General features: G+C 41.6%; 1 protein-coding gene across 16 annotated transcripts in view; it reads right to left on the bottom strand.

The window, feature by feature from the left end:
- CELF4 (CUGBP Elav-like family member 4) overlaps nucleotides 1-24,311 on the bottom strand; it is a 703,272-nt gene that overhangs the window by 10,314 nt on the left and 668,647 nt on the right. For 13 of the 16 annotated variants that reach the window (XM_068176591.1, XM_068176598.1, XM_068176599.1 and 10 more), the window contains one exon: nucleotides 3,871-4,903. The exons of 1 other annotated variant lie outside the window; for it this stretch is intronic. The gene's annotated coding sequence lies outside the window, so the exon portion shown is untranslated. Of the gene's footprint in view, nucleotides 1-3,870; nucleotides 4,904-6,773; nucleotides 6,862-24,311 lie in introns of those variants that run through there. 2 more of the 16 variants (XR_010994515.1, XM_068176585.1) reach the window with 2 other exon arrangements.

Here is a 24,311-nt window from a genome sequence, read left to right as displayed (position 1 = left end):
GGTGGGAAGAGGAATTGTTTCACCCTGTGTGTGCAAAAGGGAGAGTGGCTTAGTGCCTATGTCAAGAAATGCTAATATGGAAAAGTGACTCCAGGAGGGTATGAACTGCTTTCTTAGGGACATGAAAATGTGATTATTTGTTGAGGTGTTGCCCTGGAACTCTCCAAAGAATGACAGCAAACCACGCCCTATTCTTGTACCAAGGATTGCCTTCAACTACTCATAGCTCTAGGACTGAAGTTTACTATAATCACAGTGGTACCAAAGAGCACATTGGTGAAAGATGAATGTTTGACCTTTAAAAAACCCTTTAGTTTAATGTAATGTGACTTAGCAGCTACAAACTAGAGAGAGGGGCCAGCATCAAACATGCAGTGGCTTTTGAAATACAGTGTTTTGTGTGCTGGTGCACACAGACGTGCAGCTACAGGCTTTCAGGCAGACCTGGTCTCTCTCTTCATTGTCATTGCTTCAGATTTGGATGTTTCTTTGGATAATTGCCTGCCCCAACAACACAGCCCCATGCTGAAACAGGCTTGTGCTGCAATTTGTTTTGCTTTACAGCACTTGCAGTGTAAATGGATGAACTTCTTCTGAAGAGAAGCACGGAGTCTCTCTGAGATAAGCACTTAAATCAGGGAGGGTATATCTGTACGGCCTGGAGAAGGGTGTTTTAACCAGCTGTTAGACTGTGTCTACACTCGTGCTTCAGCCCATTGTGTTCTAGTCTGTGCTTCTACCACATCCAGAGACCTGAGTATGGCCAGCACCCATCACTTGCGGCGTGGTGACAGCAGTGCTTTATTTTCCAGCACAGCAGTGTAAATGAACCTCCAGTGTAAACGAACCTCCAGCAGGCTGACAGCCTTGTGGTGCTTCCCTATTCACTGGGGGCTGAACTTGGAGATTTGACTACTTTTTGAGCTTGCAGTGTAATGCATGGGGATGTCCTGGGAGAAAGGTTGGTAGCATTCATGGTCTCTCTTGTGTCACTGGTTGTCCCTGCTTGTCCTCACATCCAGTTTCCCCAGTCCAGTAGCGCCAAAAGTTTCTCTGCAAAGTGTAACAATTTTGGTGTATTGACCTAAGTCATAGAGTCATCTTTAATAGTGTTTTCTGGTCTCTCTTTTGGAGCTGATTGCCCTCCAATACTGGATATTTTATATGCTGTGTATTGCAGGGTACCTGAAACAAGACAAAATCTTGTCTCACAATCATCACTCAACAGCCCCCAGCTGTATCTCATTGGCCAGAAGTGTTCCCAGCTGGATGCCCCAGGGGTGCAGCCCATCCTGCTCGGATGACAGGGATGTGTTCTTGCAGATCCATCAGGATGTGACTCACACTGCAGAGACACAGCATCTACCTCGAGCAGGATAGGGAAGAGCTCTGGGGGCACTCAAGGTCACAGAGGAGGGTATGGAAGTTGGTCTGGGAATTGGGGAGGCAATCAGGCAGCACCTTTTAGTTCTTCCTTTGCTATGCCAATTTGGGAAATTGAGTCTTCCCTGTTTGTTTTGAGGTTTTCTTCCTTCCAGTAGTGATTTTCATCAGCCCTCCCCCACACTTTATTCTCAGCCTGGTCTGGATAAGAGGCTGTGCTTTTTCTGTTCATCCCTGCAGCTCAGGACAGGATGCTGAACAACCTTTGGAATAGAAACCTCTTCTTACTGGAAATCTAGTCCTCATTTTCTCTCTCAGTGGCGTCTGAGACCAGTTCCCACATTTCTAGTCTACTCTGTCCTCTGCAGAGCATCTTCTCTGCTGAAAAGCAGGGTTAGATTTGGTGTATGAGCTCTTCTGTATTTGCCTTTACCTTCGGAAGAAAAGTAAATACTGACTGTGTTCCCTCCTTGTATTCCTCATCTTATTTATATTTCATTTATTTCTACTGCCCTGAACAGACTTAAGTAACTGATAGTATTAATAATAGGAGTTTCTACTTACAGAACTCCTTCCTATGGATTTCAAATTATGGACAAGCACATTAGTCTCATTTAGAGGTGGATTTAGCCTGTGCAACTTGTCCAAATGCAGATGTGGCTGCAAGAATCAGGGCGAAAATACGAAGGCTCCTGATCTCAGCCCCAACCTCAGCTCAGTGCATCTGGTACAGCCATTTCAGGGGAAAGGAAAATAACCATTCAAAAGACAAGATGTGAGGGATGCTGAGGAAGAAATTGAGTCTCATCTCTGGAGACTGCTGAATTTCACAGGGTTTTCCCAAAGCAGCAAAAGGAGTTACGTCCTGAGCTTTGGCCTCTATACTTATCAGCATGAAAAAACCATGAGCGTGAAATCAAACAATAGGCTTCAAATGGGAGCTACAATGACACTAATTTGTATGTACCATTATTTGATCTTCTAACCTACTAGGTTTAAGGTAAACCACTCTGGAATATCAAGCAGACATTAAATAAAACAGTGTCATTAATTCAATCCAATGAGATACGTTTTATATAACAAAGGGATTTGTTCTGATACTCAAACAATGTATATTAATGAAAGAGTGGAAATAGATTCATTTTGTTCTCAAAGCAAACACATTAAGAAAAGCCATCAAGAAGTAAAGAACACGGCTTTTTTTTTTTTTTTTTTAAACTGTGCTTTATTTAGGGCTAAGCTGGAAAGCGTCATTCAATAATTACAGAAGATTACAAGGAGTTTTAGGGAATTGAGAGTGAAAGAGCAGTTGTATGGAACTGCAGCTGCGTTACACATCTGTACTTCCTAGCTGTGGGCTCAGTTTGCTTCAGTCCTTACTCTGGCAAAATGCTCGTTATATCCCCATGAGAGTTTTGGAAGAGTAAGGACTGCACGGTCAGGCCCAATATGTAATCAAAATTAACATTAAAAAAAAAAAAGGAAAAAAAAGACAAAAAGGAAAAACAACACAGAAAGAAAGTTCGAGATTGAGATAAAAAATACTGAGAAAAACAAACAAGAGCATTAACCAAAAACAAGAGTATAACCAAATAATAATCAAAAACAATTATCACACTGCTCAATCGATGCAAACAAGTGTGAGAATTATGTAAATCAAGTTTTAAGACTGTGAAAATAAATTATAATAAATATGATATTCTTTAAAATATATGTGTTCTTAAATAATTCATTGTTTTTTCTGAGTCAGATTTTTTAAAGCAATGTCTTATTTTTAACTGCTCTAAAGTCATTTACCAAAGATAAATATCGTGCTTTCATTAAATAGTTTTCCTTGTTTTTTCTCTATCATTACAATTAAAAGTCCTACAAAATATGCAAATTTATTTACAGAAAACAGAGCCAGCATCTTTTTTTTTTTTTAAACATCCCCCTGTTTTTCAAAATTCCTTGTAAACAGTTTCAGAAATTCTTCAAAGAGATTGTTTCTTTAGTTTACTTTTTAAGGTTTTTTTTTTAAGGTTTTTTAAATTTTTTTAGTTTTTTTTTTTTTTTTTTTTTTTTTTAAGATTAAGGTACTAGGCTAATCCCTTGCCCTGAAGGTTTCTAGAGCAAATATGGAAGCTACTGAAGCATAGGATGATGGGAATTTTGCGGACAGCAGATCATGAAGACATGAAGCGTTTAGCTGTGTTTTGTTGTTCAAGTTAGAACTAACGTCTGATAAAAAGACAGCTGTTTTTTTTTTTTTTTTCCATTTGCATTGTCTACAGAATTGAGTCTTGTCTTGTTTATTTTTTAATAGCTGGAATGCTTGCAGTTAAAAAAGCTGCCAAAATAGCCATTTTTCTCCTTTTTCTCCTCGATAAATAACAGCATCCAACAGCAATTGGCAGAGAGTAGGAATTTATGCTCAATCTAAACTCTACAAAATTACAGTTCTACAACATCTTTGTTTTTAGCATTAACGCTAACTTCTATGTAGTATTATTTTTTTTTTTGCTTTTTTTATTTTTATGTTGTCTAATTTTTTTCTATTATATAGGTATTTTAAACTTTCTTTTTTAAATTCTGTACAACTATTAGGATTTTAAATGGGGAGAGTTAGAAGCATTTACAAACCTTTTTGTTTTCCATTTAATATCAACCATCTTTCCTTTCTCTTTTCTATGCCTTTTTATGTACTTAATTATGTATTTATTTATTTACTTTTTTTGCTTTTCATAGATATCCATCTTACCTGCCTTTAACAACGCAATCCTTGCGTATTATACAGAAAACCATATGAAAGCTTCATAGACTCTAATTAATGTATAACCAAAGAACCTCCCAAAGTATCAAAGAACTATTATCTTGCCATTTTAAAAGCATTTAAGCATTTGTATTTTTTTGTGGATTTTTTTTGGCGTTTTTGTGGTTTTTGTGGTTTTTTGTTTTTTGGTTTTTTTTGTTTTTTTTTTTTTTTTAGGTTTTACATATTTCATATAATCGCTCTCAAAAACTGTTTTAGGAACAGCTCAGAGAAAAGGAAAGAACTTCCATATTTTACATACAGCTACAAGTCTGCGGTAAAAAGTTTTGTCCTTTGGTCCCTATATAGCTAAGGAATGACAGATAAAGATGCTCAGTGACTGTTACCATGGGTCTCGCATGGTAACCGCATCCTTGGTGGCAAACAGGCACTCCTTTGCCAGAATCCAGGTTTGCATCTCCTGTTTGAAGAAAAGCCGCTGTGGTGATATCAGTGTCTCTTCAGAAATCCCGGTTCATCTTCCTCCTGCTCTGATTTTACTTTATGTGTTTGTTTGTTTTCAAGCGCATGTCCTTCGAAGTCAGCAGATGTGATACTTTTCTTGAAGAAATGTTACAGTCTAAACAATCAAAGAGAGAATAGGTCTGAAGTCTTCAGCTTGACTGATATTTGCTGATATGTCAAAGATGTAATCCAACAGTTCACTTTTTTTTTAATATATATATACTTTTTTTTTTTTTTCTAAATGTGGCCCATTCAGCTGCTGCCCTAAAAAATGAAGAAGATCATTGCAAATTAAATCAAAAAGGGGAGGGGAAGTAGGGAAGGTGTAGGGGGAATATTTGAGACAGGAGGGGGGAAAAAAAGACCTAAAAATGAAAATTAAATTAAAATCAAGCCTGTTCTTTTGGGCCCAATCCTGCTCCCGTTGAAAGTAATGGATGTTTTCTTCTCCCTTCAATTGGGACAGGATGGGGCTTCTGCTTTGGTGTTTTGCTTTTGAAGGCCTTGGCTCTGATTCTGCTCCCACTTTACATCAACAGAAGGATTCCCCTTGACTTCAGTGGGAACCGGATCAAACCCAAAGTAAGCAAGGTAGTCACGATCATGATAAAGAAAAACACAATTGTTCCTATTGGCAATAATAATAATATTAATAATAAATCAAAATAAAATTAGGGCATGTCTATGTAAATCTGCATCACTACACATGTGAAGACAGCGGCATTTTAATTATTTTTAAGAGCCACTTTGCTACGCCAGATCACAATCTTGCTTGTCCGGCTTTTGTAGGGTGAAAGGCATCAGGAAAGGGGATATATACTATATTTTAATGGGGTGCCATCTTTGACAGTGTATGAGCTTTCTGTGGAGACATAGCTGCCAATAACATCTACTCCTTTGTGAATGTCAGAAAGTAGGACTTTGAACAGGCAATTTACAGGAGGTTAAATAAAAAAGACTGTTGGAATAAACTTTTTTTTTTTGAAAAGAAAAAAAAAGGTAAAGCTAACATTTCTTAAATAAAAATTATTTAAAAAAATATAATCATGATCCGACTAGGCTTGACATTTAAGTAGGATGCTTAATCATTAAGGATTAGCTCTTATCTCCTTCTAGCAAGCAGGTTCTTCTTATACACTCGGTGATTTATTACATCAAGAAACTTAGAAACTGCAAAAGGTCCACTCTGGTGGAAAAGTGTCATGCGGAATATCAATCCATGCTGGCAGGTTTTCACACTGTTGGTTCAACAAACAGCAAACCGTACACAGCAGTCTAAACAATTACAACACCAAAAATAATAATATAATAAAAAAATAAAAAACACTCGTCAAGGACCCTTTTTCAGTTGTAAACAAAAAGATGCATTTTGCTTTTTGATCTGGATGGGTTTTTTCCCACTCAATCCCTCCCTCCCTCTAAGCAATTAATTTTTGCTGGAGTTGCTGTAATAAGGCACCTTAGAATTAGGAATTCTTGAAAAGACATACAATGAGGCTTTTCTTGGGGTTGCTTTTTTTTGATTGCTATAGTTTGCAAACTACCATTACTATCATTAGTCTTTTTAGTTTTGATTTGGTTTTTCCGTTTTTGTTTTTTCTTTTTTTTTTTTTAATTTTTAGAAAGTGATTTGAAATATCCTAAGGGGAAAAAAAAGGTGTCAATTGAAAAAGGCCCCAATTCTCCGGAAAAAAAAAAATAATCACAAGATTTTCAGTGCAAAAAATTAACCACACATTTTTCTCTCTACTTTTTTTTTTTTTCCAAATCATCTGTAGTTACAACAATCCCATTTTTTTTTCTAAAGAATTAGGAATCCATCTTTTTTTTTTCCTTCTATGTGACATCTAAAGAAGCATAAAACGCTGACGAGAAATCAAACGACAAATAAAGAAACCACTGCAAGCACCAAAAACAAAACGAAAATGAGCACAGCAAAAAATTGTGGCAGCACAAAGTCAAAAAAGGCACATGTGATCATGACTGGCCAATCATCAACTGATACAACATCCAAGAAAAATGCTTCAATCACGGCACCTGCACGAAACTTGACGGCATGTCATGCAACCAATTCTTAGCTTGTTACATGACGCCATCATGTCACACTTTCAACTTCGAGTTGATTTGAACTTACGGCCTGGGGAACTGTATTCTCCACTTTCATGTCATTACGAGAACTTTTTTCCTAGCTCAGCGCGAGACTGTGGTGGATTTGACTGGCTCTTGGTTGGAATTTGATTGAATGACAAAAGAAGAAAAGATTTTTTTATATATATATATTTATATATAGTGTGGAAAAAGGGAAAGGTGGGGAAAGAAGATATATATAAAAATAATAATTAAAAAAATGTTACAAACACAGCATCAATCAAAAAATTCTAATGGAAATACTTGCCATTAAACTATAGAAAACGAAACAAGAATGAGAGCAAAACAAACCAATTGAACAGAAAGAAAAGAAAGGAAAAGGAGAAAAGAAAGTAAGGAAGAATAAAAAAAAAAAAAAAGGATGGAGAAGGCCTAGCCAGAGACACACATAAAACACACACTTAAATGTGGACACACGGTCAACAGCGAACAGGAACAGAGCGTGATGCAGCGGCTGTTGAGGAGAGCATGCACTGAATGGATGAGCGCAGACACAGATCGGTTTGCGGAGTCTGGAAAATAAAAACATTCACTGCCAACCAGAATGCTTTTGTTAGCGCCGGCCTTCCCCGCACCACCCCCAGCCTCCTGGGCTTCACTGGATGGCTGGCCAGAGTCCTCCAGGAGCCTCTCCACTGCCTCGCATCGACTCCGGAGCAGGTACCACTCTGATTTGGTTTACATCCCAAGTTTTAAATCACAGGGGAGTAATAGGCCAAGAACTGCTTTGGCTTCTGAGAATAAATAAATTTAAAAAAAACCCCAACAGAACAACAACAACAAAAAAAAGAAAACCGAAAAGGAAAGCAGCTACTGCTGGTTGCTGCATGTCCATTTAGCAGTTCACAGGACGGCAGGCTCTGAAACAGCAATGCTGGTATGGTGTGGGAAGCAGACTTGTAGGAGGATTTGGATGATACAATGGTCCCTAAATCAGCATCATTGTAAGATGGACATTTACTCCTTTGGCATTTAGCTCTGGCCTGAATTGAAGAGATAATGGAAAACAAAATGGGTAAGAGAAAGAGGAGAAGGGAAGGGAAGGGAAGGGAAGGGAAGGGAAGGGAAGGGAAGGGAAGGGAAGGGAAGGGAAGGGAAGGGAAGGGAAGGGAAGGGAAGGGAAGGGAAGGGAAGGGAAGGGAAGGGAAGGGAAGGGAAGGGAAGGGAAGGGAAGGAAAGGGAAGGGAAGAGGAAGAGGAGAGAAGAGGAGAGAAGAGGAGAGGAGAGAAGAGGAGAGAAGAGAAGAGAAGAGAAGAGAAGAGAAGAGAAGAGAAGAGAAGAGAAGAGAAGAGAAGAGAAGAGAAGAGAAGAGAAGAGAGAAGAGGGAAGGCAGAAAAGAAAGGGGGGAAAATTAAAAACAAAAGAAGAAAGGAAAAAAAAAGCAAAGGACCAAAAAAAAAAAAAAAAAAAAAAAGGAAAAGGAATAAAACCTGCCAGGGATTTGTTGCTACAACCTATAGAAATGCCCTGTTCTTTTCCTGTGAAGGAAAATGTCCCTTTACTGGCCCACAGAGTTTTGCCTCGGTAAACACCAAAAATCACTGCACACAACAATACACTTGTCTCAGTCAGCAGCTCTGCACCCTGTTCCTCAGGTATTGCCTTTCTGTCCCCTTGGCAGGGCTCATATCTCTCCTCGCAGCCTATTTCTGAAAAGTCACTGCACACGAATGAAATTTCACCTCATGTTGGGGTGTCACAAGAATATTGTTGGCAGTTCTTATCCTGAAGTCATGCATGCTGGCTAGTGAAAATTCCTTCCCTAGCTTTCTGTTTGTTTGTCTTGGGTTTTTTACTGTTTCTGTGAACTGAAACATGCTTTCTTGGCTACAGCGGTTGTGCTTAGCTGACAAGAGATGATGCTGAACTAAGCCCTTGATCTGAGGTCTGGCTTCAGGTCCACACTTTTCCCACAGTTGGCTGCTGTCTTGGTTAAAGCTGACTCCTTCTGGATGGCCTGGCCCCAAAGTCTTGCCCTTTGATGATCTGGAAGTGTCAGCCTGAGCTTCCTGGGGTTTGACTAAGACAATAGACTGGTACCCCCAAGGCAGATGCAAGATCGTGTCTACAGTTATTTCACAGTCCAAGATGGGGAAAACTGTCCTTTTGAAGATGGCCCATGGAAGAATTGTTGTCATTTGTGTCCCTAGGAACCCAAGAGCAAATAGTGGCAGCTGTACAGCTCCTGGAAGAGGAAAGATCTCTAGCATCCCTCTTACCCCTCTGGGCTTTCTGGCCATGTCATAACACAGGAAAACAAGCAGCTGGGGAAGGAAGGAGAGCTGTCAGCACCATCACAGCAAGGCCTGTGTCTTTCCTTACCTCAGCTGTGCCAGCAGGAAAAGGAAGGGTTAACAGGATTTGATTCAATGAATGGAGGACAAAGGAGGCAACAGGAATGGGAGATAACAATATCCTGCTCTATACCTGAGAAGTAGGAACAGCAACACATATCTACTGTCTGGTGTTGAAATAGCACCAGCTGCAGGATCAGGAGTGGAGCTTAGTGGGTAGTGGGTTTACACATGGATGCTAGATCCAGGCAACTGTCAAGCTGGGGAGAGGTTCTTTGCTATAATTTTACTGAGGAAAACATTTAATGTGCAGAGTGGGAAGGATGAGACTGGTCAATCAGTGACCACTGCTTTGGAGGTGGTACTACCATCCCTCTGCCTGTCCTCCACAGACACCCTCAGACACTACAGATGAAACACACACACACACAAAAACATATATATGTACAGATGAAGGATTAGGACTAACTGAGGTTAAAAAAACAGAAAAAAAAAAAGCCATTTGAAAATATTCTTTCACACCAAAGTTACATGTGGTAATCCTGTATGCCTAACTTGCCTTGTATTTCAAGCACCAAATGAAGCTGCTCTTCTAAATCAGGGGTCTGCAGCAGCTACCTAGTCAGTGGACACGAGAAGACTCTTTGATAGTCTCTAGGGACATGTCCAAGGTCTTGCTCTACTGAGCAAACCATAGCCAAGTAAATCTGGTAAATGTCCAACTTCTTTTTGGAAGCACTTAAGTGCCTAACATCCTGGGACTGTTCTCCTTGAACCCTGGAGAGAGATAAGGGATTGAAGTCCTAATGATGGAATACAAAATGCAGACATCTTCATCTGAACAGATCACACTAGGACAGCATTAGTGGAGACACACAGGGATTTTAGATCCCAATTCACTCATGCTTAGGAGCTGTTTCAGATAAGACTGTGAGTCATGGGCAAAAGGAACCAGTATCTCTCTCATGGTTATAATGAGGACCTTGGCTGACTTGCTGTGAAGGGAATAGTTGCAGTGTAGGTCTATACCATCAGGGGAAATGAATCTCAGTTAAAGCCTTGGTTAGACAAACATAAATCTACCCATGTCCTTGCAACCTGTGCTGTCAGCACAGTAGTCCTATTGCTACAAATACCTCTGTCACAGTAAAGCTTTTAACAGCAGTTTCTGGTTGGACTGTGAGGATAAGCTCTGCATTTTGGGAGATGGGAGACACTCATTGCCTATGTAGTGTGGTACTGGGTTCTGAGGGAGCTGGCAGAGGTGCTTACTGAGCTACTCCATCATTTATCAGCAGTCTTGTTAACCAGAGAAGTCCCAGTTGATGGAAGTTAGCCAGAGTGATGCCCATCCAAAAGAAGGGCTGGAAGGAGATCTAGGGAGCTACAGGTCTGACAGCCTGACCTCAGTGCTGGGGAAGCTTGTGAAGCAGATCATCCTCAGTGCCTTCATGCAGCACGTGCAGGACAACCGGGGGAGCAGGCACAGCCAGCCTGAGTTCATGAAAGACAGGTCCTGCTTGGCAAGCCTGATCTCCTTCTGTTACAAGGTGATCCACTTAGTTGATGAGGGAAATGCTGGGCATGTGTCTGTGTGGACTTCAGTAAAACCTTTGACAGCTTTTCTCGCAGCATTTTCCAGGAGAAACTGACTGCTCATGACTTGGATGGGTGCACTGTTGCCTGGGTAAAAAAATGGATGATGCTTGGGCCCAAATGGTGTTGCTGAAAGGAATGACATCCAGCTGGGACTGGTCAGTAGTGGTGATCCCCACACAGTCCCCCACAGGACTCAGCTCAGTAGGAGGCTGAGGGGAGACCTTATCATTCTCCCTCTGAAAGGAGGTTGCAGACGGGTGGGAGTCAGTCTCTTCCCCCAGTAACCAGTGGCAGGGCAAGAGAAAACAGCCTTGGGTTGCAAGGAGTTGTTTAGATTGGATACTAGGAATAACTTCTTCACTGAAAGGCTTTTTGGGCACTGGAACTGGCTGCCTTGGTAAGTTGTGCTGTCACCATTCCTGGAGGTATTTAGAAGAGGTATAGATGTGGTGATTAGAGCCAGAATTTAGTGGTGGACTTGTCAGTGTTGGGTTAATGACTGAATTTAATATTTTTACAAGTGTTTTTGCAACCTACTCTGTACTGTGATTCCATGATACCCTTACAGCAGATAGGTGACCTGAGAGAGGTGTGCAAATGGCACAAGCCTAACACTTCCTGACCATATGGTGAGTGCCACAGGACCTGTCATTGTATATCTGCTAAACTGTAAATGCAGCCAGCTGCAGGTACCAGTTTGCTCTGTGCCCTTCACAGGACCACACAATTGTGCCAACACTGCCACCATTGTGGTGGGCTACCAGGTTGGGTTCTTCTTCCACTGCAGAAATCTACTGCCTCCAGTTCCACATAATTTCTACCATGTCTCTCCCCTGAGTCCTTATTAGTCAAGTCTCCACTGATCATCTCTAGACTTTTTCCTTGTCTTGAAGGTAAGAAACCTCCCCCTGATGAAACTCAAAGGCTGTCACTTCTTCCAACAGGAAAGTGGCAGCCTCCTGGTCTCACATTTTAGTCTCTGGTCATGGCATATGCCAACTTCTTCACCTTTATACAACATATATTAATCTCCATTTACACACATGTGTGCCTTTGCACCCAAAACTGCAGTCAGAATCCTGTCCTTCTGTCTGCTGGAGCCCATGGCCATGCACACCTACTGTAAGGAACTGGAGCTGGTTTTGCTACTGATATTAGAGCTTCACAGCTATTGCCTCTGAAGCTGATCAATATTACTAAAACTCCAGCCTGTGTTTTTCTCCCCTGCCTTTTGTACTGTTTCTATAGCAATTTCCCTCTCTGTTTTTGCCTCCAGTGCTGCGGGATGGCTCTGCTTTCCTTATGCCTCAGTCCTCCTCTTCACTGTACCCCGATACCAACCCACAGAGATTCCCCCTCTCATCCAGCTCCTGCCTGGACTGTCTGGCAGAGGTGGAAAACGGAAGCAGGGCTCTCCAAAACAGACTCTATCCCTATGACAACCACTGCTAAGGCTGTGTGGTGAGCCCGAGATTAGGAGCCCAAATGTGTTAGAGTGGGAAGGGCAGGTTGGTGAAGGGGACTTTGCATCCATGCTGGGATTAAAAGAAGTCTGATGATTTATACCAGACATCAACCCATTTACCTGGACTCTTAGTTGGGGGCGGGGGGGGCGGGAATTGAGGGAAGGGAGGGAAAGAGTGTTTTTGTCAGATGCTTCAGTTCTAACACCTGAAGGTTAAAAAGCAGACAGATTGTATATATGAATCTTTAGAAACATGAAAATGCACACCAACATATCCATATGTATATGTACAGAGGTATTACATGTACATATGTATCAAGAGAGACAATTGTACGCACACAGAGACAGAGAAGAGAAGCCAATGTGATCTAACAGGGAGATGGGAGTCCAACATTTCAAATGCTAATGTGTAATTTTTTGTTTTGTTTTGTTTAGTTTTTATATTCTTGATGACCCTGCCTCATTTTTCCCATTTATAAATTTAAGGTGATGATAAAAATTGCAATGCCCTTCTTTCAAATAATTGTATGACTTACTTGCTGTGCAGTGTTGTTACTAGGATTGCTCTCATTTAACTAAGTTACATTAAGAGCTAGTTGAAAAATGACAATTATTTTCTGGAGGGAAATTGTCATTATTTTTGCTTTCTTTCCTGTGAATATTTTAGTTAATAAATAAAACAAATCTGGGGTGGGGGAGGTGGCCAGAGAAATAGATTAATTGTTGCCTTTTTTTTAATCAATCTGAAAATCAGTCAATTTTTAAGAGGAATTTAGTATTTTGAAGGCCAACACTTTTAATCAAGACAGTTATGTTTTTTGTGCTGTTTGCATTTTTTTTTAATCTACTGGAATGAAAATTTGCTGCGGAAACATACAGTTTGGTCAAAATGTCACTTTTTGGTCATCCCCTCCTCCCCCAGCTTGTTTGATGAAAAATTGTCAAGCAGCAATAGCTGTGTCACCTCTGATTTATCTATTTTTCTAGAGCCATTAGTCTCAAGCAGGAGATGAAAAAGCACCACAATGGAGCAGCTGCTCCTGCAGAAGCCAGCCTGGGCAGTCAGAAAATGTCACTGGCTCCCTGAGCCGTGTTGCCTTTTCTCACTCTGCCCCCGAGCAGTGGCAGAAGAGGTGGCCATGGAGCGGTGGGGCTCACAGGGGTGGTGGAGGTGCCCTGAAAAAGATGTGGAGGTGTGTGGTGGGAGGAAGGGCTGGGCTGGGCTGGGCAGAGTGAGGATTCAGGGTGGGCTGGTTGTAGGGTGGGCTTGGTAGGGTCTGAGCGGTCACAGCCCTGTTCACCCTCCTCAGCACCACGCAGAATTTACTTGCTCATGCAAAGATAGCCATGGCTCTTTCCCTCTCTCAGCTCTGTTTTGCCGATCAAGAGCTTTGCAGGCAAAGATCAGTTCAATGAACTCAGGTCATTTTGAGAAGCAGTGATGGTAAAGGTCAAATGAGTGTTAAATGGCTACTTTTGCAGCAAAGGATGTGGCCTCCTTCCCTCCCAATGGCCAAATCAGTGGGTCCTGTGCCCTGAGGAGCTTTTATCCTGCTTCATACAGAGTGCTCACCCCTGCTTTTGCTGCAGATGAATATTAGGTGGGAGAGGAAATTAGGCTTGCCTTTGTGCATACAATGAAAGGTTCTTTATTACAAGAGGGCCTCAAGGAGTTTTCTATCTCCTGAGCATTGTACCAACAGTTTAATTAAAAAAATGTGCATGGCTGAGAACTAAGTCTAATTGGGAAGCTGTAAGAAAGCCTCTGTGCCCAGTCTCTGCTGTTTCTGCTTTTTCCCTTTATAGATTGACTAGACCTTATCAAAATGCTGATCAAACCACTGCTACACTCTTCTGTTTTTGTTGCTGACAGTAAAATGGGGATCCTGCTCCCCTCTTTCTTTCCTCAGCAGGCCCCTAGGATGACCTCATGAAGTTCAGCTTGTAGATCTCAGCAGGTACAATTAAGCTGCCTGTGCCCTCCCAGGAAGTTGTCTGATACACCCCACCAGTGGCTCCAGTATCTGCCATAAGAAACAAGAGCCCACAGCGGCCTGCTGGGCTGGAGGGGTAAGAATTTGCTCTGTAGTGGCTCTCCAGGTACAGGAAGGATATGTTGGAGTGGTGTCTGTGTGGGGTTGGAAAAGGAGGAGACCTCAGCTAATCTCCCAGCCTGACATCTCTTTCAGGAACATTTTCTCCAGTGGCCCTCTCAAAGCTGGTCCTGTGTCAGTGGCAGGGCTGCTGGGTCTGCTGGCCTGTGATGCATCCTGGGACTGTTCTCCAGAGGTGAGTTTTCACTCTCCTTCTGCCAAGGCTGTCCAGCTCCATACCCAGTCTCTATACCCCTTTAAATCAGAATGCAGCCAGAAACACACATTCCCAGCTTGCAGCACTCAATTACACCTTCTGATATTTTATTTTTTTTTTTGCCTGCAGCTTCAAATTACCTTCAAGGTGCACAATGCAATTAGCTAAAAATATTTCCTGCTTCATTTTAATTGCACTGAAGCTCTGATGTACCTCCAGTGAGGAATAGTAAGGTGGAAACTGGTGCCCCAAATATTTCAAATTGATTAAAGTCCAGGATGACTCAATAGGCTTACATACATCTAATAATTATTAAATATTCATAATTTTTTATTAAAAACCCCACAAACATTCTTGAAGCCAAATTCTGTATGAAGCTTCTAAAAGTAGATACTTTAGCTAAGGAGATGGTAACTCGTTCTGAGTTGGAGAAAGATAGGACAAGAATTCTACCATATAGTTGGAGTGGTTTCCATATGAAGAATTCACATCTCTTGGTGAATTTTAGTATCTTGGAATTTGATTCTGAAAACACTTATGCATGTGACTTATGTCTGTGACTCATTTCACAGCTATAGCTGATGTATTTATATGATTCTAATTTAGAACTGGATCACATTTTTGTTTAAAGCCTTTCTGGGCGGAAAATGCAGGTGATCAGTCAAACAATATTACTGCTTAAAAATAGTCAAAACTTTTGTCTGAGAATTTAAAAAGAAATCCAAAACAATTTTTTTTTTTTCTGAAAGCACTGAAAACCAATGTGCTGATTCCCATGATGTCTGGTTCATAAGATTACTTCAATGTACTTTGAAAAGAATATTGAAAATAAATTCCAAATTCTATTTGCATCCAGTTGAGTCTGATCAGTCTCTGTTCTTTGGTTTTCTGGTTCATTGTCACCTCAGATAGCCTGTGCTTATGAAGCATGTCCCCTTGTGCCTGCAGCTGTGCTGGCTTGGGAGTGCTCCCATTGCCTGATCCGCAGAGCTGAACCAAGCAAATTCAGCACGTTTCCCACCAGTCTCATACAAATGATGGGATCATGTTAACCTAAGCCTTTATGCTCCTCCCTGTGCCAAGAAGCTCAGGATTAACCTGTGTGAGGGATGGTAGTGGGCAAGAGGTGGGATTCAGTGCATGCCTCACCCACTTCCATGGTTGTGAAGGAGGCCTGATTGTCGTGGTGGAATCCAGGGTAAATATCAGAAAGATGCTTCCCATCTCTGCAACTCTCCCTCCCTCTTCTGTGCTCACCAGGGCGAGAAAAACCTCTGACCACCTCCAGAGCAGCTCATGTCAGCAACTGATTCTTACACAATTTTGAGGGAAATCGAAGGTGTTCAGCCTCTTGCCAAAGGGCACACCGAGTAGATGAATCTCAGAAAAAACCCAAACCCAGCAGCCCCTTGCTGCTGGTGTGCATGTCCGTGCACTTGCTTCCTCCGAGGCAGAACTCCAGGAAGGCAGGTATTGGCTCCTCCTTCCCCTTGGGAATACAGGAGACAGATTAAAGAGTAGGGGGAAAAAAGTTATTTCACAGTTAGTCTGCCCTGAACAAGAAAAGGTTCCTGACACCAACAAACTAATCAACGCTGAAAGCTCATGAGGTCAAGCTTTCCCTTCTCCTCCATTATTCTTTTGATTTTTTCTAACTGGCTAGGACTCGATAGCTCTGGCAAGTCTATAAATATAAAATCCTTTTTTGCCTTTCCCTGAAGCACACCAAGGACCATTTGAATACCCGTAGGGACAAGTTAAAACTAAACAAAACCAAAGCAACTCACAAGAAACGGGTTGTCCAGCCAGCCTTCAAATGCTGACCATTCTGTAAGTCAGTCCCAAGAAGCTTGCCTCTGCTCAGCAGAAATTGGGAAAGGCAGCTCTCCCTCTTAAGAGCACTCCCTCTGGATTCAGTGTTTTGTGTTGAGACTTATGGCCAGGAATGGTAATGCCAGGTAACTGAGCCGGCTGAGCTGGAACAGAGTGAGAGCTGGGCCTGAAGGAGGCAGCCCCAGACAATCAGGGTTGAGCTCTGGATATGTGGGCTGCCTCCAACATCTTGATGCCTGTGCCTGCTCCCCTGTGCTGCCTTGGGCAGTGCACAGCTGTAGGAGGTTCCCTGACTTGACCACCAAGAAGAACCCAACCTTTGTATAGTCTGAAAAGAGGGAAACATTTGCCAGTGGAAACACTGGCCCCTACCCTGTAGAGTGTAAAATGCTCCCGAAGTCAGGTGAGAAGTGTTTCTACACCATCTTGGTATGGAGAGGAAGTGGCAGAGGAACTGGGAAGATTTATGGCTTCTGCTGCTTTGGAAATAGCCACGTTCCTGTCCCAAAGCACTGCCCATGTTCTCTCCATTGCAGCACAGGAAACTTTACTCAGAGGTCTTCTCATGGCAAAGGAAAGGCTGCTCCCTCAGTCTTTCCTGCCCTTGTGCTCTCTGCTGGGATCTGTGCTCCTTCAGAGCTCTGTCTGGTAGAAAAGGAGGAAAGAAAAATGCCACATTCCCTACCAAGGGCTGACAAACAGGAATCATAGCTGCAGCATAAGCTTCTCTGATGGATTCTGCCTCAGCAAAATGAAATTAAGATTTCAGCAAACAAGCTCCAATTCCGTGGTACCAGTAGAACAAATGACATCTGATAATTGCTAACTCCTTTTGCTTATTCTTTGCTCTGTTCACCCCATCAGTCTCTCCAGATTATATTTTCAGCTGAGTTTAATGAACGCCATTTATTAAACTAACACCAGGGTTCTGCTTTGGCCTCAGACAGATGTGCCTGCTAATATGAATCATTTTGTTCAATTGGATTACTCTGATGGAGAGCGGATCCCTGCCACTCTGAGGAGCACAAACAAATGGGGAACAGCTCGCCTCCAGTTGTGACCAGCCGCTCGCCTTCATTAGGAGGCAGCTCCAGGCTCCGCAGGCAGCTTGGCAGGATGGTGTCCCTACTGCTCCCATCAGCCAGCATTTCTGCTCCTTTCCACTTCCCTCTCATGTGCAGGGAGAGCCCAGATCTCAGTATGGCCCTGAGCCTGCGTGGTCAGGGGAACATGAGCATCACTACCACCTTCCCTGAGTTCACCAGCAGCATGGGCAACAGGAATCACCTCCTCCTTTGTCACGATGAATGTTCCTTATCTGAATGCACACCAGACTTCCCTGTGTATCCTTCCCTTCCTTCCCCAGTATGGCATGTCTGACCTCCTTTACATTGACACCTGAGAAAATGTAGACTACTTATTTGCTATTGATCCTTCTTTACTCTGATCTTCCCCAAATATTTGGGCAAAGGGATAGGGATGATATGCTTTTAAAGACTTGTATTAATCAGAAAAAAAGATATAAAATCCATCTGAAATCTCCCAGACAGAGATTCCCTCAGTCTATTGTTTGGGATTTTGGTGTTGAAAATTTTGGGTCAATCTCTGTAATACATTGTATGCAGGCACCAGACATCCATCTATCTGTCTATCTCAATACAAATCCTGCCTTCTGTGAACCATAAAACTCCTAGCAGAGTGACATTACCACTTCTCACATCGACAGAACACACTGAGCACACACAACTAGAAGAAAAAAATTACCGAGGCAATTTGAAAGATTAGAAGAGAAAAAGCAGAAGATTTCTGCTCCCTGAGTGTAAGTGGCCAAATCCCACAGCAAGCCTTTAGCTGGCACAAATCATCATCACTCCTTTAAAGCCTACTTTCTTTCCCCAGATGAAGGACAGGCCCAGCACTTCTTCAGATACCTGTGAACCTCAGGACAACTCATTTATTCTAGAGCATTTCTGAAGAAAGAAATTATTTGCATTTTAATCCTAAGCGGTATCCTGGGGTTACTTCTAGGAATCCCTGGTGAGCACTAGAAGTCAGGCTGTCAAGAAGTGGGTCTGTGCTGAAAGAGAAAGGACCCCAGAGATAACCATGATGCCAGTCAGTGTGCCTTTCCTAATTACTAACAGCACGTTAGCATGCTCCTCAACAAAGCCATCAAAGGACATTAATTCCTCCACTCAGGTTTAAGTGTAGGAATACTTCTCCAGGTGTGAGCTATTCCTTTACTTCTGATGAGGATCTCTACATCTTTCTCTAAATTACATTACCCTGGTCTTCACAGGTAATGGGAGCAAGGCCTGTAGGAATTCCTGCTGGTATTGCGTGTAACAAGGTCTGTATGATCTGTACCGAACAATGCTCTTGTAACCTGAGCAGAAGACAGAACCCCCTGCAAATAAACTCCCTTCTGAAAGCAACAAATCTCTTAGAACTGACATGTAGGAGCCCAGTTTCCTGCAGCTGGCATTGGGCTAACCATCTGGTTCCCTTTCCCAGTGTCCAATCTGCCAGGATGGAGAAATATGTACCATGCAAGGAGAATGCACAGAGGAAAATAAAGAGCATGGAAAGCATTCACTTGTCATACATCACAGCAAATGGGATGCAACCTCTGCTCATGAGTGGAGATGCTTCAGGAGAGTAGAGAAAAGCAGAGAAAAATAGAGAATCCTCTCCAGCAAAGACAAATTTTTTGCTGACTGCACAGCCCATGGATTTAATGGCCCAATTGTTTCCAAATCCTTAGAAATCAAGGTAGTGAAAACCTATTTTCTTTTGGAACAACCTGCTTTTAAGGGTCTACCATGACAAACGTGGTCTACAGCACATCCAAATCAACCAAAAGATATCTTTGGCATCAAGGACTGGGCATCACAGAGCCAGAAATTTCAAAGGTAGGCATCTTGTCACTGTGAGGATTTTAGAGTGTTATTGCTCTGCATAGAATAGATGCTTCAGGCAGCCCAGCTGCTGGATCTTTTTTACAGAGGAAAAAGGGATATCTGAAGATCTGGGGAGGGAGAATGTATCTTCCAATAAATTGGAGAAATCTGCTTTCTAAAGAGGATTACTAGAGTGTGGAGCTGCAGCTTTCCATGGGTACAAGAGATTTTCTTCTGTTTGCCAGTCATTATCCTAAAAAGGCATTTCTAAAATGAGCCATGGTGATATTTGGAGGTGGGCATGATCATTCCCTAGTGTCTCTGCTCTAAGAAGACCAGAACAGCCAGAATGGTCGCATTGCATGTCCCTCTAGAATTGCAAATAATTGAAACATCTCTGCTAGGAAAACATTTAGATTTAAGTAAGTAATAGTGGGCCTGGATCCTTGGCTGCCATAAATCAGTGTCACTTCACTGGCTTCAGAGAAGCTGGTGATTGACACTGCCTGAGAACTTAGCCCGATCATGGCTGTGCTTAGTACTTTTCCAGACAGAGCACTGAGTTTTCATTTACTCTGCTCCTTGCTTGGGAAATAACTTGACTGCTGTTCTTCTTTCCCCTCCAGCTCAGCCTTCTACCCAATATTTCAAAAAGGTTGGATGAAGCTCAGCTAAGTGGAAAAATGAACCGTTTGAAATAAAAACGCTCTCTTTTTTTTTTTTTTTCCTAACTGCAGTCACAGGGCTGGATGAAAGACACCTGAGAAGCAAGGTTTGTACCATAAACCTCCATTTCTCTGCTACAGCTGAATCAAACACTTCAGAGACCAGAGTTTTGATATTCACTTGTATCTGGCCAAAGTTACCGTACTTATGAATTATTCAAATATGCAATTATTGCATTTGATATATCACTGGGTATAACCGTGGGAACGAGAAACAGTGTTCTAGTGCAGCTGATTGTATATGCCTTCCAAACCATAAGGACATCAATTTAAGGTGCTCACATTGATGGAGTGCTCTGCAACCCCTTATTAAGATTCTTGCCAACTCCTGTAGCAGTTTTCCCCTGCAGAGTAAATTTCATGGAGTTTTTTAGCCTCCCTTTTCTTTATCTCTACAGTGCAAGTGCCAAACACTATCCCACAGAGCTTCAATTCATGGTTCTGCAGTAGCTCTCAAAGGTCAGTGACAAAAAGATCAGATCATTTTCAGCTTACTGATCAATGCTGCACAAGTGACCTGAGTCCTGTGTACATGTTGGGGCTAACTCATAACTCTGATTTCATTGTGAATTTCCAGTTTCCCTGGAAGAAGGTTTTAACCTTCTTCTTAGACATAGAGGGCTGTGCCCTGCCTACTGTTCATATTGTCTTTGCCTGACCAAAAAACATGTTAATGGTGCTGGTGTTTGTATTAACTGAACACATCAAAGACAGCTCTATCTGCCTTAAAATATGGGGCCATCTGAGAAGAACCTCTCTGAAGTTCTACACCTTTCTTTGCTCTCTCCCTGAGCAGCATTTGTAAATTGATAACGTGCCTGTTTCCCATTTACTTACTGGTGAGTACTGGTCCCTCTAGTGTCCCAGTATCAGTGGATTTTGCTGACTTATAACTTCTTGGAATGTCTTGTAGAAAAATGACTGTGCTTGTTTTCTAGGACTCATCGTGTATTTTCACAATCCTCTTTCATTGTGGGTCTTTGCCTTCTCTCATTCATTTTGTACATATGTTATTTAGCAGAGGATTCATTCTGACAGTGTTTGCTGCTGCTGCTGCTTGAACAAAATATTTGGCTATGGATGTCTCCTGTGTTTTTCCATCTCTTTGGCTCTCATTTCAAATCACTGCTGTTTCAAATTCCTACTCTTTCCTTTTCTTATATTTTCCATTTTTTCTTCAAGTTGCAGTCCCTTATGCATTGGCCCAGCAGATCCGTGTGCTGAATGAACCCAGTAGAAATGTTCCTTCAAGGCTGCTGTTTTCATCTTACTGCAGCTGCCCATTAATTGGTGCAATTGAAGCTTACACTGAACCCAGAAAGGCTCTAAAATCTGACTTAGTCAGGTAATCTGTGTGACATTGTCCATATGATCTCCCACACTAATCTTGGTCAAGTGACTTAATATGAAATTACTGCCCTCCAGTCAACCCTGGAGCTTTGGGAGTTTTGCTGTTGGAAGCCTTTGAAGAGGGCACCACCATAACAATCTCCTGGTCTTTTCATAGTATTGTATTTATCCGAGGAAAAACTCAGAGGGCTCTTTGCTGGCTGAGTCTTTGGCAAAAGTCCTCACAATTCTCCAGAAGTTTACTTCAGAGCACCAGGGCCAAGAGTATGACAGTGAGATGAGAAGTGGGAGGCTGCTTTAATATCTATTATTTAATTCTGAAGTACTTATATTATCTAACATTAAAAAAAATATAATAAAAGGGGACTTGGGTTTTAATGAAGAATTCCTGCTCCAAACTGAGGGAAAGAGTTGTGGTATTGCCTTGTGCTGCTCTATCACTCCCATGACAAATAGTGCAGATCCGTTAGTGACCTACATGGACTCATTTAGATGCAAACACAGCAATACTCCTGAAAAGCTGCCCTGCTTTGAGGAAGAACAAGTTCCAAATATTGCTGAATGGAATTTAGTCTCAGAGCAGTAATTACTAATTGTAATTTTGGAGTAAATGCAGTAATTAATTATTGTCGTTTTCCATCAGTGCATTGTATTGTGTGCCAATCTTAGAATAAAATAATTAGCAAATGGGATTTTGCATGCTCTGGCATCGAAACTGTGGTTTGTAGAACAGACATGAGAATTTTGTCATAATAAAGTTATCAGTAATTTAAATGGACAGACAGGTTAAAAATGATCAGACAGAAAAATAAAGGATTTCCTTGTCAGTCTTGCAAACACCTTCAGAAGTCCTGTTTTAGCCTCCCCCACTAAAATTCACTTCCATTCTCTCAGTACAAGCACAACAGCACAAAGTTTAGGTTGCAAACACAGTGAGTGATGCTTAATTTAATCACAGGTGTCAGTGGAAATGAAAAACAAAAGTAATCCAAAGAACAGAAAAAAATATTGGCTGAGGTGATGTTTTTCCAGTATCTGAACAGACTTTCCAAAATTAAGCTGTGCTGATTTTTTTTCTGTCTTTATTCACTCATATTAAAGCTTGTGCTGGAGTACTGTTTTGATGCAATTATACTAGTGCAAATTTCCATAATGTAAGCAAGTCCTAAACGATCTAAGTGATGACTAAAAGAGGGAAACAACAATAATCTGTGCAGGTGGAAGAGGAGCTGGTTAGCATGATTGTAGGAGACATAACTACAAGAAATGGGGTTTTATCTTGAGAAAGGATATTTGGAATGAATCTCAAGATGAATAGCCTAATAGAAAACAGTGAGATCAATGCAGCTACAGAATAGCCTCTCACTAGAGGTAATAGAAAGCTATCTGGGAGGCATAAGCAACAAAAATTTCAGTAAAAAATACACTTTCACTAGACTTTGCATTGAAGGCATCTGAAATGACAAGAGAAGACAGAGATTTCCACTCACATATTTTTGTTTATGGCAATTTGGAATTTTGCTTTTTTGCTTTATTTTTGGCTCATAGTATTATCTTACTTTAAAATGGAGTTTGGGTTGTTTTTATTTTTTCTTTATTAGGGAACAAAAAGAGAAAAATGAAAAATTTTCCAGTTTGGTAAAATATACACTCCAATTAAAAAAAAAAAAAAAAAAAAAAGCAAACAAACAAAAAGACATTTTCGGAGTAAAAATACCACCTATTCCAGACAACTGCAAAAACATGTATTTCACAAATTTTACAATAAACAAGACATCAGTCCATGTTCAAAAAGCAGTGAAGGAGGACCTGAAAATCTTTTTTTATTTTTGTATCTGAGCTTTGGCCTATGTTATTTCCCCTGGTGTTTTGTAGAAGCAGGTTGCCTGGGCAGTCCATCCATTTAATGTTTTATCACTACTACAGAGCACAGCTAAAAAAATATTGCTGTTGATCTTATTTCTATTTTTTTCCACTTTTCTGTTTCACTTTGGCCTCACACACTTTGCCTCGCTCACACTCACTTTGTGTCACTCAGTTTTATGCCTGTGCTCTGGGTTAATCTCACCCAAATGTCTCTGCATCTTTAGCTTTAAATAAGACTTCAGCGGCAAAGTGTCTGTCTGAGGTGGAAAACATCACTTAGCCAGTGACCAGCCACTGCAATGAAGCCACAGAAGGGGAATGGACAGGGTTTTCAGGGCTGTTGTGTGCTGTGTCTTTTATTGATCCATCAGCTGGATGCTCCTGGGCTGCTCTGCGCTCTGCCCTGAGCTCTGGAAGGGCTGTGAGCTGTGCAGTTTTCTAGGCAGGGCTGTCCTACCGTGCCTGCCTGTCCTGGCAGTGGGCTCAGGGCTCACACACAGCCCCAGGCACTGCGGGCTGCACCTGCAACTTCTCTTAGCACAGGGCATGGAAGGGCTCCTAGCAATGGCAACCTACAGGAGATGGGGGTTTCAGGTTGTTTTTTTCTTAATTATTTGTGCATTTGCTGTCTGAAAGACACATGGAGTGTCTCCGAGTCCTTGCTTCCTAGTCCTGAGGTGGAATTGGCAATAGAATATACTGATTTTGGCAGAGTTGCCTCAAGTGATCCTCCTCTCTTTTGCTTTCTCCCAGCTCATCATTCCTCCCCTCTTTTTTTAATTTTTCTTTTTTTTTTTTTTTTTTTTTTCCCTACAGACACCTCTTTAATTATAATGAAAAAAGAGGACGGGGCAGCCATTTTGCCATCTAAATTCTTCAGGGCTTTGCTTGCTGCAGCTTTGGGCTTATCTGCTGCATCACAGAAACCATTTCAGTGTGTGAGAGCAAGTTTAGAGCACTTGCAAAGAAAACAAAGGACTTCAAATCACTGTGGCCTAGACTGCTTGTGTCCCAAAAGGGAGATTTATAAGTTTTTTTTTTTTTTTTTAAGTGCATCCAGAATTAAAATTTAGCAAGGCCCTTTCTTTCTCAGTTAGGAAACAAACACTCTGGTGGAGTATATCAAGCTGGGTGCTGATTTTTTTCTGTTGTTGTTGTTGGCAACTTCTTATTTTTTGAAAG

The sequence above is a fragment of the Anomalospiza imberbis genome, chromosome Z, assembly GCF_031753505.1.
Source record: "Anomalospiza imberbis isolate Cuckoo-Finch-1a 21T00152 chromosome Z, ASM3175350v1, whole genome shotgun sequence".
In the NCBI taxonomy this organism is placed as follows: domain Eukaryota; kingdom Metazoa; phylum Chordata; class Aves; order Passeriformes; family Viduidae; genus Anomalospiza; species Anomalospiza imberbis.
Note: the sequence above shows the minus strand (reverse complement) of the source record. Positions and strands in the feature narration are given on the sequence as shown.